At 37.1% G+C, this 10339-nt stretch overlaps 1 pseudogene; it reads right to left on the bottom strand.

Annotated features, from left to right (window-relative positions):
• Positions 1–1423: 1423 nt before the first annotated feature.
• Positions 1424–1533, bottom strand: LOC127490489 (U2 spliceosomal RNA; annotated as a pseudogene).
• Positions 1534–10339: the final 8806 nt, after the last annotated feature.

Genomic DNA, 10339 nt, shown 5'->3' with positions numbered 1-10339 from the left:
TAGACAAGGTCATAGTCAAAGTGGAGGTTCTCTCCTCCCTTCAGAGAAAGGTACCTCCTTCTTTGATGACCTGTTCTTTCCACTGGGATCTCACTCACAGAGATCTTTTGCCAGAGTGTCTTGGCTTTCCATGCCTGAAATACTCTCATGGGCTTTTCAGCCAGATCCGAATGCCTTTAGGGCTGATTCTGAGGCCAGAGTGCTATTTAGGACATCTGCCATTCTATGAGTCTGCTGAGTATCTCACTTCCCATGTTGGATCACTCTCCCCTTTATTTACTCCATCGGTTAGCGTTAGCAGGTACTAGACTTGTCTATGTGCTCCCTTTGACTCCCAGTCCCTCCACCATGACCAACTGTGAACGAAATTGATCACCTGGAATAGTGAGATGGCATTGGTACATGCCACCTCGATGGGATTGAATTGGAATCCCCTGGTATGCTTCCAACTCCACCACTTGGGGCAAGTCAGCCTGAGCATGTCCCAAATTATACATCTCTTCCCTCTCCCATTCCCACTCCCATGTTCAACAGGGATCACATTTCAGTTAATTTTCAACACTTAAGAATAACTGTGCATCAATTATAGAACTAAACCAGTCATATTAAGTAGAACAGATAAAAAAAACTACTAAGAGGGATAATGTATTAAGTTGTTCATTAACAGTCAGGGCTATGCTGATCAAGCCACCGTTTCCCATAGTGTCCACCTCACTCCAACAGGTTTCCCTCTTGGTGTTCATTCAGTCATCACCGATCAGGGAGAACATATGGTATTTGTCCCTTTGGGACTGGCTTATTTCACTCAGCATGATGTGTTCCAGATTCCTCCATTTTGTTGCAAATGACTGGATTTCGTTGTTTCTTACTGCAGTATAGTATTCTAAAGAGTACATATCCCATAATTTCTTTATCCAGTCTACCGTTGATGGGCATTTAGGTTGGTTCCAGGTCTTAGCTATTGTGAATTGAGCTGCAATAAACATTAGGGTGCAGACCGCTTTTTTTGTTTGCCAATTTAAATTCCTTTGGGTAAATTCTCTCTCTGTATTTTGAATATAATATCTCTTTTTTTTAAGTGAAGGAGCAATAGGAGTTCCTCACCTCCCTATCCCACTCTCAACCCTTGCAACCACAAATCTCTTTATTTTTAAATTTTGTCATTTCAAGAACACTATATAAATGGAATCATAAAGTATAAAGATTTGATGATTTTTAACTTTGTGAAATTCTTTCAGAAGTAATCCAAGTTGCAGTATTATTAATAGTAATATTTTAGTAAAATAGCAAGTTAAATATTCTATGCATAAATTAATTCCATTTCATCTAAATTCTACATTTCTTACCTCATAGTATTAATTTAGACAAAAGATGATAATAGTGTATTTGAGTAAAACTGCAAATCAAAGTTTTTATTTATGTAAAGAAATCAAATTTCATGTATTTCATATATACAGTTTTAAGGACATAATGATATTAAACTGAAAAGAACAGATACTACATTTGATCTTAGCCAAAAGGCCAAGAAATAATGCTGTCTTAAAAATTCTTCCTGGGGCCGGTACTGTGGCTTAGAAGGCTAAGCAGCCATCTACAGGGCTGGCATCCCATATAGGTGCCAGTTAGAGTCCCCGTTGCTCTACTTCTGATCCAGGTCCCTGCTGATAGTCTGGGAAAGCAACAGAAGATGGCCCAAGTACTTGGGCTCCTGCATCCTCGTGGGAGACGTGGGAAAAAAAAGTTTTTGGCTCCTGGCTTCAGCCTAGCCCAGTACTGAGATTTGTGACCATTTAAGGAATGAACAGCAGATGAAAGGCCTCCCTCTCTCTCTCTCTCTCTCTCTCTCTCTCTCTGTGTGTTTCTCTTTCTCCTTCCCACTGTATTTGTGCATTTCAAATAAATAAATAAATAATTTGTTTTAAAAAAAGAAATTCTTCCATAGTCATGTTTGTGAAATAAACATTACATGAGAACTTACAGAAAAGAACATAACGATATTTCCTACTTCACTCTCTCTCCCTCCCCTACTTCCTCCCTTAGTCCTCATTTTTTTCTTTTAATTTTTACAATGACATACTACTAATTTACTTTATAATAGCAAACTTAACACTCCACTAAATAAAGAATTCAACAAGTAGTAAGTTGAAAAACCACTATTCCTCAAAGAATAAACAAGGACTATAAATAATTATCAAATCTCAACATGTCCATTTTGCTCATATACGTTACATTTTTTGTACTCTGTATATTATGTTGTTATACTTCTCATATATGCAGTCACAGGTATGATCTGTGAAATAGAAAATAAAAGATACTACATCATATGTCCTCATGAGCTATAAATACACAGTGTGTTTAACAGAGGCTTAGCAAAGGATGCAAAACATTTCTGACACGTTCTTTTCTCATCTTCTATGAAATCCAAAAGGAAAATACTGAATTATATATTAGTATAAATCAAATTATTGGATTTATCATTTCCCAACTACTGTGTATCTTTTGCACATCCTCCTACTCTAATCCTTTCTTTACAGAAAAAAAGTGAAAGAGAGTACGTAGGCTATAATTACAAAACAGAACACATCTGAGCAATGGTTTCCCATAAAGTAGAAGGATTGACAACAAATTTAAATACCACTTTTGAGTTGTTCTCCTCTTGGTAATTGATATGAATAACATCTATTTAACATGATTATTTTCTGCTTCTTAAATACAAAATTAGAAAACATTATTGTGATTGTATCCTATTCATATTACAAATGCTTTTTTTTTTCTTTAAGAAAAATAAAAATACTGGAATCTCTTACTGATAGTAGTCACCTTAGTTCCATGGGAAATTATAAAAGTAACTAATTTTATGTTTTTTTTTGGTAATAATCCACTGTTCATGCTTAATAGCAGAAATCATGACCATGCAACAGTATTGTCAAAGGTAAGAAGGCTACCAGATGTCCCACACAGCATCTGAGTGTTGAGTTCCCAGCGCTGAGTAGTTGTCTAAAGAATTAAACAATGGTAGGTCTGGATTTATAATGTCTAAATATTTTGAGTAACAACTATTATGGCAACAGAAAGCTCCCTAGTTATTAAGTTTTGAGATTAGCATTCCTAATAAGGGATTATGCAGGGATATTAGAAAAAAGAGGAGGAGTTAAATTTGAAAATGTCATCCAACAGAATTAAAAATATTTTCCCATGCATAATTGCTAAGTAGATTCTGAGCAAAACAGGCTCAGTAGTACTGTATAATTAGCTAACTTTATTACCCACCAAATATTTACATTCAACAGGATACACCGAAACCAAAACAAGAGGGAGAAAAAAATGGTGAGTACATCGGCCAGCGCTGTGGCTCACTAGGCTAATCCTCTGCCTGCGGCGCCAGCACCCCGGGTTCTAGTCCCGGTCGGGGCGCAGGTTCTGTCCCAGTTGCTCCTCTTTCAGGCCAGCTCTCTGCTGTGGCCCGGGAGTGCAGTGGAGGATGGCCCAGGTCCTTGGGCCCTGCAGGAGAAACACCTGGATCCTGCCATCGGATGAGCACAGCGCACCGGCCGCAATGCGTCAGCTGTGGCGGCCACTAGGGGGGTGAACTAACAGAAAAAGGAAAAAAGGAAGACCTTTCTCTCTGTCTCTCTCTCACTGTCTAACTCTGCCTGCCTCCCCCCCCCCCAAAAAAAAGGTGAGTACATCCATGGACAATTATAATATTGGTATTTTACAAATACCATACATAGATAAATGTAAAGTTATTGTAGCCAACATATGTTTACAATGAATTTTACATTCTGCATCATTCCTAAACTCTGCTTAAGGCAGTATTGCTGAGATAGAATCAAGAAATAGCAACTACACCCAATATAGAAAAATAGCTTCTCAGATTTAAAAACACATTCCACATTGGCGCTGGTTCAAGTCCCATCTGCTCCTCTTCCTATCCATCTCTTTGCTATGCCAGGGAAGATGGTCCAATTACTTGGGCCCTGCACCCATGTGGGACACCTAGAAGAAGCTCCTGGTTCCTGGCTTTGGTTCAGCACAGCTTTAGCCATGGCAGCCATTTGGGGAGTGAACCAGTAGATGGAAGACCTTTCTCTCTGTCAGCATTGCTATCTCTCAAATACATAAATAAATAAAAATCTTGAAAAAAATAACACCACATCTTTCACAAATGCAACATAAGCTGTCACTGGCTAAAATATAGAAAGCGAATGTAGTGTTCTAAAAGAGATAACCCAATCATAATAATATTCATGCCCAATATAAAGAGACATTTCAACCTTAGCTCTAAACTAACTTGAGTGTATACCCAACGCCTGACATTTCCACACATCTCCATCTTTTACGTGCTGAATAACTAGACCTGGCTAATTATCATTCCAAGATTTCTTCATAAAATATCTTTGAGTTGTCCACTGCTCACAATTCAACTCCCATTTCCTGACAACACTTGCTTCTCCTTCTTAAACAGTGTAGGTTCTTGAACAGAATTCCATGATATACATTAGCATGTGAATGATCCCATACATTACTGTTGTCAACAGTTTAGCTTTTTTTCTTTTCTCAATCAATCAGATTAGATTTTGTCAATTAAAAACCATCTTTTGATTTTGTTGATTTTTCTCTTTTTTTCCCATTTTCTCAATCACTGACTTCCTTTCTAATTTGAGTTATTTCCTTTACCTACATACACACTTGACTTTAATGTCTTATTTTTATTTCTTAAATGCAATCTTAGATTAATGAAATAAAACTGTTTACAATATGCACATTTAGAGGTTTTTATATTTTTCTTAGCACTATTCTAATTGCAACCCACAAAACTTGCATGTAGCGTTTTCACAATTGTTCAAACTAAGAAATGTTTTCATTACCTCATAATTTCTTTATGACCCAGAGATTATTTAAAAGTCTGTTTTTTTTAATTTCCAAATATTTGAGGGTTTTCTAGCTATTTCATTTTTGTCTAGTCCAACAATACCATTATGACTATATAATATACTCTACATCATTCTGATAATCTGAAATTTCTTGAGGCATATTTTTGATCAGCAAAAGTTCTATCTCAGTGAAAATCCAGAGGGCTGTGACCTCCATTCTCCATCACTGCACAGAGAAAATCTGTTGTCTGTTACAACTATCATGGAGCCTTTTAGTTACCACCCTTCCTTTTGCTTAATTTCTATTCTATAACCAAACTAAGAAAAATCTATCCAGTAATAAAGTCTTAACCAGATGCAGAATATTTTCTGTATTCTAAATTCATAAAATACATTCATTTTATAAAAATGTGACTGCATATTTCAAGCAAGAGTTCTCTCTTTCCCAAAAAGTTACAGTTTGTCTAATATATCCATCACATGGTGGGACCCTACATCTTTGCATTCTTTCAAGAGAGATTTATTTTTATTTCAAACTTCAAATTAGCTTAGTTTCCCCCAAATAAATTATCTCAGACTGTTTTGTGACTCTAAACACAAGATAGATATTTTGAAATAATTTTTAAATCATAAAAGATTACTTGAGAATTTTTTCAGACTTGCTTTATCATAATATAACAATTATTATTAAATTTGTTATTTGGGCTTGATATTCTTTTGTTGCAACTGTTGAATGTCAAGTTCTGCCAATTTTTAAAATACTTCTGTGATAGGCAGAATCTTTCATAATGAGCTTCTTATTTTTTATGAGATGCAAGGCCAAGCATCTTGTTTTACCATGAATCAAGGTGAGTGGTTTTATGTCCAACTACAAAGTCAAATAATTGTGAGGGAAAGCACTTAATGAGATAACCTAAACACAAGATCAACAGTGTAAGCATACTTCATTTACTGTGTTCTTAGATGGTAAAATTGCATATATGTGGTAAGTTGGGCAATTTATTGCATGTTGAATGGCAGACAGACTGGAACAGAAATCTTTACATCCTGTTTATCTACCAATTGATCGCATAACCAACCATTTGCCAAGTTGTAGCATTCCAAAACATTCACTAAGAGACAGCATACTCAAACATATACCAGTTGACAGCATACTTCAAAATTTACCAGTTGGCAGTATATCTAAACACAAAAGATTAACTACGCCAATTTTTGTAGTCTTCATCACATCTAGTAGAAATGATTAAGAAATGTATCTCTAGTAGGATATTCTGACTATGTGAATAATATGTGTGTAATCCACCAAAAAAAAAACTAAGTTAGCACTGAGTAAATTATTCATGTCATATAAATGCTATTCCTCCAGAAAACTCAAGGAAATAGCCGTTCTATTCTCCCACAATACTTGCAATAGGGAAAACATTTTATTCTTAATTTCTGATTCTCCTAATTACCTCTAAGGTAATTACGGTCACTATTTTACTTTTAAAGACAAGTGAGAAAAAGAATTGACCAGATTCACTGTTTCTTGAGGGTTTAGCAATTGCTCTAATGGGAGTAACTGAATGACGGGGAAAGGGAGCAGTCATCCAGGGCATCAGCTTTTGAAAAGTGCTACATGAGGCACAAGGGAGGAGCTGAGCAACAGCTACCTGCAGGTTTTCAGTCCAACTTCTGCCTGAGTCAATTTGCTTTGTTCTCTTTTCTGCCTACGGTCTCTAACTTCGACCAGTTATTTCCAGATCCATTCTGAAAGTCAAAGAATCAAATACCTAGAAAAATGACTCCATGTATGCCAGGTGCTGTCCCAGCAGCAGGTCATCATGTAGAGCAAACGAAAAACTAAACTAGTTGGGGCAGGCTGGAGTAATAAAGAAATCATTAAATCTTAGGACCAAACGTTCTCCCACTAGCTTGAATCTTCATTCTATTTACAGGTAGGTATCATAATAGTATTCTATCCCTCTTTGTTCAGGAACTTGAACATCTATGAAAATACTTACTTCAAGCCGGTGCCGTGTCTCAATAGGCTAATCCTCCACCTTGCGGCGCCGGCACACCGGGTTCTAGTCCCGGTTGGGGCGCCGGATTCTGTCCCGGTTGCCCCTCTTCCAGGCCAGCTCTCTGCTATGGCCAGGGAGTGCAGTGGAGGATGGCCCAAGTGCTTGGGCCCTGCACCCCATGGGAGACCAGGAAAGCACCTGGATCCTGGCTCCTGCCATTGGATCAGCGCAGTGCGCCGGCTGCAGCGGCGGCCATTGGAGGGTGAACCAACGGCAAAGGAAGACCTTTCTCTCTCTGTCTCTCTCTCACTGTCCACTCTGCCTATCAAAAAAAAAAAAATACTTACTTCAAAAATTTTGTACAGAAATTTAATAAAAATGTAAATAATCTTTCTCATACATTGTACACAGCAAAATAGATAACAATAGTTATTTCTATTGTTTTGGTTTTAGGGTAAATTACTCCTTTACCTGGAAGAGCTCGTGCTGTCATTATCAGTATACCAAACAGGGGGCTCTGTAAGCATTTGTATTTATATACAATTCAATTTCTCAGTGCTACTTGGTTATAGGCCCCAGGACTTCAGTGACAACAAAAGCAAAACTCATGGAAAACAACCTAAACCATCCAAATATGTAGCCTGACAGTATGCCCACATCACCTGTGGCTGGTAGAAAAGAGAAACTATAACAGATAATTCTCTTTTTGCACAGAATAATTCTAACACTTCACTTATCTGTGTTCATTAGTTTTATATAATTGCATTATCCAAATTCAGCAGTGTGGGGTTTCTGAGAATAGCAGTGTTAAGTTGGCTTTATTTACCCTCAAATGTACATGCAAAGCTCACAGCTTATCTGTGCTTCTCTCAAAAACACATATAATTTCAACAGCAAAATATTAGGATTTTCTCATTTTTATAGCACTGCTGACAGTATGGGCTACTGATTCTTTTCCACGTGCTCTCTGATTTCCACCTAAACATTGTGATGAATGGTAACAATAAGAAATGTCCACTTTATGCCCTTGGAACTGCTCTCCTTTTGCAGAATTCCATTACCAAATTATACATGATTTTTTTTTTTTTTTGACAAGCAGGTGTTTGTTTGCCTTCCAATACTGGGAATGAGAAACAGATGACATAAAACTTTTTTAAACTGAAAAATTAAAGATGGCAGCAAATGGCCTTCAACACTCGGAATCAGAAACAAATTTCTCATTCAAGTTTTTGTTTTTACAGATTTCATTTTAAAAAAATGACCTGAAAATACCGAAGTCTCTCTGGGGAATCTCATTTACATCCTTTTTATTGGCTCTTGGGTGCATTTTAGAACTTGTGACAGATCATTTCCTTGTTTTAATTATTTTTTATTAGAGCATTGTGATGCAATGTGCTTTGGGCTGTTTATATGTTGCAAGATGTTCATTTGCAACATAATTGAACTCATATTTTTCTCTGTCCCCTGTGTGAAGGTTAGGCTTTGAAATTCTGAGTAATACAATACTTCCACTGATTGTTTCTCAAAGGAACACACACAATTGTGGATACTTCAAAATACAGAGAAAAAAGTTATATAAATATTTCACAGAACACTTCTTATAGTAAAATATACAATTTCTCCCAGATATACTTATGTCAAATGTCGATAATGGTGAATATCTCCCATGACTAGTGAGAGAAGACAAGGCGAAATGTCACAAGGGGATTCATTGAAAAGAGGGGACTTGAAAGCTGAAAGTGAATTCTGGTTATGCAATTTCCTAGCTCATGTTCTGGGCGAATTCTTAGTGTCCCTAAGTCTAAATTAGCCTCATGTGTATAATCTAAAAGATGGCATACACAATCATCCCAAGAATCACAAGAATTATTTGTATATATGAAACTTTTAATTTTAATTACTGGACATCCTCAAAGAGCTTTCCCAATTAATAAATGTGAAATAAAGCAGATCCAACAATCTTCTTTTGGAAATTTTTGCTTGATGTTTTTACAAGCCATAAAGTAAAGTGAACTTTTAAATATTTCACAATATCTCTTATACCAGCCCTTAAAAAATTCATGTGCATATGAATTATCTTCAGATTCTGATTCAGGGAATTAGGAATAGGCACGAAATCTAGAGTCACTCATAGTGTGAGCCAGGATCAGTGTCTGTTCTCGAGCATGAGTTCCTCCCAACTCCTCGTGGCAGTGAAGTGAAAAGCTTCTATCAGAATTTGAATCAACATACTGAATGCTGCATAAATAAAGCCTTGCTGTGGTAACATGTTGGCTGTACAAAACAAGGTCATTGGTGATACAATTAATTTTCATCAGCAGTCTGACACTTCCTATCCCAGTATGAACTAGGAAACAATTAGTTCTGTTGGAGACTTGGGGAATCAGTATTTTAAATTGATAGGATGGAAGGGCAGGATGCAGATTTTAAATGCTTCATTATTTTTCATTTGTTCCAAAATCAGTATCCTTCCAAAGTCTCTAAAGCAATGATGTGTTGGGGAAGAGTGATATGGGGAAGAATCTGTTTGGTATCTCAGTGAAATGTTTAACCCTGATATATCTGAGTCAGAATTTCTGTTCTGCCATTTATTAGCAACACGATTTTTAAGCAAACTATCTTATTTATTTGGACCACTTGGAGCTGAATTGTGATGTGATTAGAATGTACTCCAGGTCACTTCCTTTACTCACTTCTCAGTTCATTTACTTGTTGTGGTGCCCTCGCGTGTCTACGCACACTATGTCACTTTCTCCTTCCTTCCCAGGGAGGAGAGCCAGATATTCCAGATCCCCTCTTCTGAGAAAGTCTCCCCAGAACATCGATCCAATTCTTTTTAGGTTCACCTCTCAAAATGACAATAAATAAACCTGGAAGTATCAAATACTCAGTGAATTAAGACATTTATATTTTAACCAGTTTATTTTGAAATCTTAAGAATCTTAGAGATTTGAACTGCTTATCATGACGACCATATTACTAAATATTCAACCAACTTATTTCTCAGTTTATTCAAAATCATGCTCATATGACTTTTTAAAAATTTTTATTTATTTTATTTATGTGCCAGCATCACATATGGTCAGCAGTTCAAGTCCTGGCTGCTCCACTTTCAATCCAGCTTTCTGCTATGGCCTGGGAAAACAGCAGAAGATGACCCAAATCCTTGGGTGCCTGCACCCTTGCACAGCTCCAGCCATTGCAGCCAACTAGGGAGTGAACCAGCAGATGGAAGACCCCCCCCCCCGCCTCTCCTTTCTCTGTGTAATTCTGACTTTCAAATAAATAAATAAATCTTTAAAAGAGAGAGAGGGAGAGAGAAAGAGAGACAGAGAGACAGAAAGGCAGAGACAGACAGAGATATCTCTCCCATCCACTGATTCACTCTGCAAATGCCAGCAACAGCTGGGGCTGAGCCAGGCTGGGGCCAAAACTTAGGGACTCTAAGTCTCCCAAATG

The sequence above is a fragment of the Oryctolagus cuniculus genome, chromosome 2, assembly GCF_051225735.1.
Source record: "Oryctolagus cuniculus isolate XC-2025 breed Fujian yellow rabbit chromosome 2, ASM5122573v1, whole genome shotgun sequence".
NCBI classification, from domain to species: Eukaryota; Metazoa; Chordata; class Mammalia; order Lagomorpha; family Leporidae; genus Oryctolagus; species Oryctolagus cuniculus.
This window is presented reverse-complemented; position numbering and strand designations above follow the sequence as displayed.